Below are 7378 nucleotides of genomic sequence, written 5' to 3'. Positions count from 1 at the left end.
ACAAATGATGAAAGGTGTGATCCATTCAGTTAGGGGAAAAGGGAGACCTAGAAGAAGTCGGATCGACGAGGTAATAATGGATATCACCAGTATGGGAGTCCGGGGGTGGAAAAGAGCAGCAAATAACTGAGAAGTGTGGAGAAGATTGTTGAAGAAGCCAAGGCTCACGAAGGGCTGTAGCGCTACTGAAGAAGAAGAAGAGTCGCACCATCCTCCGTGCCCTCGGTGGCTGAGATGGATAGAGCATCTGCCATGTATGCAGGAGATCCCGGGTTCGAGTCCCGGCCGGGGCACACATTTTCAGCTGTCCCCATTGATGTATATCAACAACAAATGATGAAAGGTGTGATCCATTCAGTTAGGCGAAAAGGGAGACCTAGAAGAAGTTGGATCGACGAGGTAATAATGGATATCACCAGTATGGGAGTCTGGGGGTGGAAAAGAGCAGCAAATAACTGAGAAGTGTGGAGAAGATTGTTGAAGAAGCCAAGGCTCACGAAGGGCTGTAGCGCTACTGAAGAAGAAGAAGAGTCGCACCATCCTCTGTGCCCTCGGTGGCTGAGATGGATAGAGCGTCTGCCATGTAAGCAGGAGATCCCGGGTTCGAGTCCCGGCCGGGGCACACATTTTCAGCTGTCCCCATTGATGTATATCAACAACAAATGATGAAAGGTGTGATCATTCAGTTAAGCGAAAAGGGAGACCTAGAAGAAGTTGGATCGACGAGGTAATAATGGATATCACCAGTATGGGAGTCTGGGGGTGGAAAAGAGCAGCAAATAACTGAGAAGTGTGGAGAAGATTGTTGAAGAAGCCAAGGCTCACGAAGGGCTGTAGCGCTACTGAAGAAGAAGAAGAGTCGCACCATCCTCTGTGCCCTCGGTGGCTGAGATGGATAGAGCGTCTGCCATGTAAGCAGGAGATTCCGGGTTCGAGTCCCGGCCGGGGCACACATTTTCAGCTGTCCCCATTGATGTATATCAACAACAAATGATGAAAGGTGTGATCCATTCAGTTAGGCGAAAAGGGAGACCTAGAAGAAGTTGGATCGACGAGGTAATAATGGATATCACCAGTATGGGAGTCTGGGGGTGGAAAAGAGCAGTAAATAACTGAGAAGTGTGGAGAAGATTGTTGAAGAAGCCAAGGCTCACGAAGGGCTGTAGCGCTACTGAAGAAGAAGAAGAGTCGCACCATCCTCTGTGCCCTCGGTGGCTGAGATGGATAGAGCGTCTGCCACGTAAGCAGGAGATCCCGGGTTCGAGTCCCGGCCGGGGCACATATTTTCAGCTGTCCCCATTGATGTATATCAACAACAAATGATGAAAGGTGTGATCCATTCAGTTAGGTGAAAAGGGAGACCTAGAAGAAGTTGGATCGACGAGGTAATAATGGATATCACCAGTATGGGAGTCTGGGGGTGGAAAAGAGCAGCAAATAACTGAGAAGTGTGGAGAAGATTGTTGAAGAAGCTAAGGCTCACAAAGGGCTGTAGCGCTACTGAAGAAGAAGAAGAGTCGCACTATCCTCTGTGCCCTCGGTGGCTGAGATGGATTGAGCGTCTGCCATGTAAGCAGGAGATCCCGGGTTCGAGTCCCGGCCGGGGCACACATTTTCAGCTGTCCCCATTGATGTATATCAACAACACGTGTCGGCAGCTAATGGTTTCGATTGAATTATAATTTCATTGTAGAGAAGCTGCATGGTCATCAGTTTTTTCGCGAACAGATACCGTCTTCATTTTGGATAATTTGAGGGAATGATTGTCCATCTAGGTCGCTCGACACGAATCCCGCCGAACTCTTTAAGGGATGTAATCGAGAGGTCAACTCGTGCAAAAATAGAGGCAGCAAAGCTCAGTAATGCTGCAGGGAATTTCAAACGACTTATTGAGTCCGTGCCACGTCGAGCTACGGCAGTACGCCGGACAAAAGGAGGTCCGACACGATGTTAGGTGGTGTCCCATGACTCTTGGCACCTCAGTGTAAAGCCGGAAGCAGGGAACAATGGTAGCCGCGAGGACAGGAATCGTAAGGCCGCCTTGTGGAATACATTTCAATAAAAAGTACGTACACTACTGGCCATTAAATTGCTACACCACGAAGATGATGTGCTACAGACGCGAAATTTAACCGACAGAAAGAAGATGCTGTGATATGCAAATGATCAGCTTTTCAGAGCATTCGCACAAGGTTGGCGCCGGTGGCGACGCCTACAACGTGCTGACACGAGGAAAGTTTCCAACCGATTTCTCATACACGAACAGCAGTTGATCGGCGTTGCCTGATGAAACGTTGTTGTGATGCCTCATGTAAGGAGGAGAAATGCGTACCATAACGTTTCCGATTTTGATAAAGGTCGGATTGAAGCCTATCGCGATTGCGGTTTATCGTATCGCGACATTGCTGCTCGTGTTGGTCGAGATCCTATGACTGTTAGCAGAATATGGAATCGGTGGGTTCAGGAGGGTAATACGGAACGCCGTGCCGGATCCCAACGGGCTCGTATCACTGATAGTCGAGATGACAGGTATCTTATCTGCATGGCTGTAACGGATCGTGCAGCCACGTCTCGATCCCTGAGTCAACAGATGGTGACGTTTGCAAGGCAATAACCATCTGCACGAACAGTTCGAGGACGTTTGCAGCAGCACGGACTATCAGCTCGGAGACCGTGGCTGCAGTTACCCTTGACGCTTCATCACAGACACGAGCGCCTGCGATGGTGTACTCGACGACGAACCTGGGTGCACCAATGGCAAAACGTCATTTTTTCGGATGAATCCAAGTTCTGTTTACAGCATCACGATGGTCGCATCCGTGTTTGGCGACATCGCGGTGAACGCACGTTGGAAGCGTGTATTCGTCATCGCCATACTGGCGTATGACCCGGCGTGATGGTGTGGGGTGCCATTGGTTACACATCTCGGTCACCTGTTGTTCGCATTGACGGCACTTTGAAAAGTGGACGTTACATTTCAGATGTGTTACGTACGACCCGTGGCTCTACCCTTCATTGGATCCCTGCGAAACCCTACATTTGAGCAGGATACTGCACGACCGCATGTTGCAGGTCCTGTACGGGCCTTACTGGGTACAGAAAATGTTCGGCTGCTGCCCTGGCCAGCACATTCACCAGATCTCTCACCAACTGAAAACGTCTGGTCAATGGTGGCCGAGCAACTGGCTCATCACAGTACTCTTGATGAATTGTGGTATCGTGTTGAAGCTGCATGGGCAGTTGTACCTGTACACGCCAACCAAGCTCTGTTTGACTCAATGCCCAGGCGTATCAAGGCCGTTATTACGGCTAGAGGTGGTTGTTCTGGGTACTGATTTCTCAGGATCTATGCACCCAAACTGCGTGAAAATGTAATCACATGTCAGTTGTAGTATAATAAATATATGTGTCCAATGAATACCCGTTTATCATCTGCATTTGTTCTTGGTGTAGCAATTGTAATGGCCAGTAGTGTATTGCCGTCCGCTGGTGGCCGTGCGGTTCTGGCGCTACAGTCTGGAAGCGCGCGACCGCTACGGTCGCAGGTTCGAATCGTGCCTCGGGCATGGATGTGTGTGTTGTCCTTAGGTTAGGTTAGGTTTAAGTAGTTCTAAGTTTTAGGGGACATATGACCTCAGCAGTTGAGTCCCATAGTGCTCAGAGCCATTTGAACCATTTGAGTAGTGTATTTATGCCCCTTCATTAGGTAGTGTTACTGCCCAACCGACAATATTTCGGGTTATTCATTGTAAAAGTTCTTATTATGGTTGCCGTGTACATGTTTTTATCAGGGTTGCCGAGTTAGCGGTATTTCCGCTAAATCTGACGGATTTTACACAGTGTCAGCGGGTGAAATTTTGCATTTACCGGTCAACGGATCTTTTAACGCATTTGTGGATCGATGTCTGCAACAATATTTTTTCGTTTAATTCAGTCTTTCCAATATACAATTTGGAATCATATTTAGCGTCAAAAATCCTAAACTGGCAACAATATGGCTCCAGCTAACTCTTCATAATCAGATTTGGTCATAGTGTTTCCCCTGCCTCAACACAACAGAACAATCCTTTCCAGTCTTAGCTGTTTGCTTTTAGCATTGCAGTTACAAGTTACCTTGGGCCGAAGTCGGTACAGTGCATAGTGTTGAATTGTTAATGTTTATGGTGCAGTTAATCGCGTTCTAATCAGAAATTTTCTTTACTATTTTATTACTGTCTCATCGAAATGTCGAAGCAAAAGGTCAAAAAACCCACCCAAAAGTTTAGGAAAGAGTGGCTTGGCAACAAACAATTGAAAGACTGGCTTCTTGAGATATCCGCCGATCCTTGTAGTGTGCTATGTAGATTTTGCCAGAGCAGTTTAAATTCGCATCTGTCGGATTTATTGAATCATTCAAAAACCAAATAATATGTAAAAGCTGCGGCACCCATTTCTTCGCAGGGGCAGTTGAAACTAGTTGCACATGTAGTTAGGCAGTCCAATGAAGTTCCTGTTGCAGAAGCTATTCATTCCGTAATAAGATCTGTGGATCACCTCTGCAGCCTTTCAGAAAGGTATTCTATAGGTGCTGACCATGTCTCTCAGATGCGTTTGCATAGAAGCGAGTGTGGTTTGATTAAAAACATTCTTTACCCACATTTCAAGGCCAGTTTGGAAAAGGACACAGGAGACGGGTATTTCAGTATACTGTTGGATGAATCTACAGACGTAAGTGCCAGTAAATTGTTAGCTGTGTGTGTGAGATATTCTTTTCTGAGCCTCAGAGTAGTACTGTTTCCACATTCTTGGGAATGGTTAGAGGAAGGCAACGGAGTGGCAGTAACCAGTGGTTTGAAATCTTTACCTAATGAGTACGGCTTGAACATTCATTTAATGCGCGGATTGGGTACTGTCAATGCAGCAGTTATGGTAGGTATCAGTAATTGTGTGTATGAGAATTTGAAAAGAGAACTTCCTCATCTTGTCTTAATTCCTCGTCTCTCCCATTCAGTGCAGCTGGCGGTATCTTTCTTCTGCCGCAGCTGGAACTTTACCCCGGAATTTGTAATTTTTGTTGTCAGAAACGTATACTTAGTTTCCCAAGTCTTCAACTCGTCAAATTGGCTACAGAAAGTTATTCAGTGCAATAAATGACGGAGCTAATACATTGAAAATAGTTCAGAAGTGCAATATACGTTGGGTGTCTATTTTAGAGGCTGTTTCTCGTGCTTTGTCTCAGTGGCCTGAACTAAAACCCGACTTTGAGGTAGCAGCGCTTCATAAGAAATGCTATGCTGCCCAAGTCCTCCATAATACGTGCAGCGATGACGTAAACAAAAATTAATCTTATTTTTCTGAATTTCATTCAAATTCTGCAGGCCAATCACAGCTCCTAAACGATGTTATTTTACTAATCAGTGGGCTCGTAAGGAGAATTGTTGTACCAGGGTAGAGAGGTGATCTTTAAACAGCAGATGTTCGCAAATAAAAGTCGCCAAGAATATACACTACTGGCGATTAAAATTGATACACCAAGAAGAAATACAGATGATAAACGGGTATCATTGGACAAATACAGTCCTGGAAATGGAAAAAAGAACACATTGACACCGGTGTGTCAGACCCACCATACTTGCTCCGGACACTGCGAGAGGGCTGTACAAGCAATGATCACACGCACGGCACAGCGGACACACCAGGAACCGCGGTGTTGGCCGTCGAATGGCGCTAGCTGCGCAGCATTTGTGCACCGCCGCCGTCGGTGTCAGCCAGTTTGCCGTGGCATACGGAGCTCCATCGCAGTCTTTAACACTGGTAGCATGCCGCGACAGCGTGGACGTGAACCGTATGTGCAGTTGACGGACTTTGAACGAGGGCGTATAGTGGGCATGCGGGAGGCCGGGTGGACGTACCGCCGAATTGCTCAACACGTGGGGCGTGAGGTCTCCACAGTACATCGATGTTGTCGCCAGTGGTCGGCGGAAGGTGCACGTGCCCGTCGACCTGGGACCGGACCGCAGCGACGCACGGATGCACGCCAAGACCGTAGGATCCTACGCAGTGCCGTAGGGGACCGCACCGTCACTTCCCAGCAAATTAGGGACACTGTTGCTCCTGGGGTGTCGGCGAGGACCATTCGCAACCGTCTCCATGAAGCTGGGCTACGGTCCCGCACACCGTTAGGCCGTCTTCCGCTCACGCCCCAACATCGTGCAGCCCGCCTCCAGTGGTGTCGCGACAGGCGTGAATGGAGGGACGAATGGAGACGTGTCGTCTTCAGCGATGAGAGTCGCTTCTGCCTTGGTGCCAATGATGGTCGTATGCGTGTTTGGCGCCGTGCAGGTGAGCGCCACAATCAGGACTGCATACGACCGAGGCACACAGGGCCAACACCCGGCATCATGGTGTGGGGAGCGATCTCCTACACTGGCCGTACACCACTGGTGATCGTCGAGGGGACACTGAATAGTGCACGGTACATCCAAACCGTCATCGGACCCATCGTTCTACCATTCCTAGACCGGCAAGGGAACTTGCTGTTCCAACAGGATAATGCACGTCCGCATGTATCCCGTGCCACGCAACGTGCTCTAGAAGGTGTAAGTCAACTACCCTGGCCAGCAAGTTCTCCGGATCTGTCCCCCATTGAGCATGTTTGGGACTGGATGAAGCGTCGTCTCACGCGGTCTGCACGTCCAGCACGAACGCTGGTCCAACTGAGGCGCCAGGTGGAAATGGCATGGCAAGCCGTTCCACAGGACTACATCCAGCATCTCTACGATCGTCTCCATGGGAGAATAGCAGCCTGCATTGCTGCGAAAGGTGGATATACACTGTACTAGTGCCGACATTGTGCATGCTCTGTTGCCTGTGTCTATGTGCCTGTGGTTCTGTCAGTGTGATCATGTGATGTATCTGACCCCAGGAATGTGTCAATAAAGTTTCCCCTTCCTGGGACAATGAATTCACGGTGTTCTTATTTCAATTTCCAGGAGTGTATCTTTGGGCGGGTTTAGTGACATCTCTCAATAGTCAAAGGGACTATGATACAATATCCACAGTCAACGTCTCTTTTCAGGAGTTCTGGGAACTGGGGTGATGCAAAACTTTATTAATGTGTGTATTATTTAAAGTCTCCAAGCAAGTGGTATCAAACGTTATTCCTGCAGTAGGGGAAATCAGGCTGTAATGACATATCCGGGTAAAATCACATAACAAGGCAATGGACGAAACCATAGGTCGAGTGGCGAACCTGTTCCTACATATATGGCGACGAACTAACACCTTCCATCTTGGTACTGTGAACGAAAAACTTATAGGTAAGCCTCCAACTTATTACTTTCATTCACATATAATCATTCAGTAGTATTGTGGATAATTACACGTTTCAGAAAAGTAT

At 48.0% G+C, this 7378-nt stretch overlaps 2 non-coding genes across 2 annotated transcripts; both read left to right on the top strand.

Moving 5' to 3' along the window:
- The first annotated feature begins 547 nt into the window (after positions 1–547).
- Positions 548–622, top strand: Trnat-ugu. Its single transcript has one exon. It is a non-coding gene; the product is annotated as a tRNA-Thr (tRNA).
- Positions 623–1204: 582 nt separating this feature from the next.
- Trnat-cgu lies at positions 1205–1279 on the top strand. Its single transcript has one exon. It is a non-coding gene; the product is annotated as a tRNA-Thr (tRNA).
- Positions 1280–7378: the final 6099 nt, after the last annotated feature.

This window comes from Schistocerca piceifrons, chromosome 11 (assembly GCF_021461385.2).
Source record: "Schistocerca piceifrons isolate TAMUIC-IGC-003096 chromosome 11, iqSchPice1.1, whole genome shotgun sequence".
In the NCBI taxonomy this organism is placed as follows: Eukaryota; Metazoa; Arthropoda; class Insecta; order Orthoptera; family Acrididae; genus Schistocerca; species Schistocerca piceifrons.
This window is presented reverse-complemented; position numbering and strand designations above follow the sequence as displayed.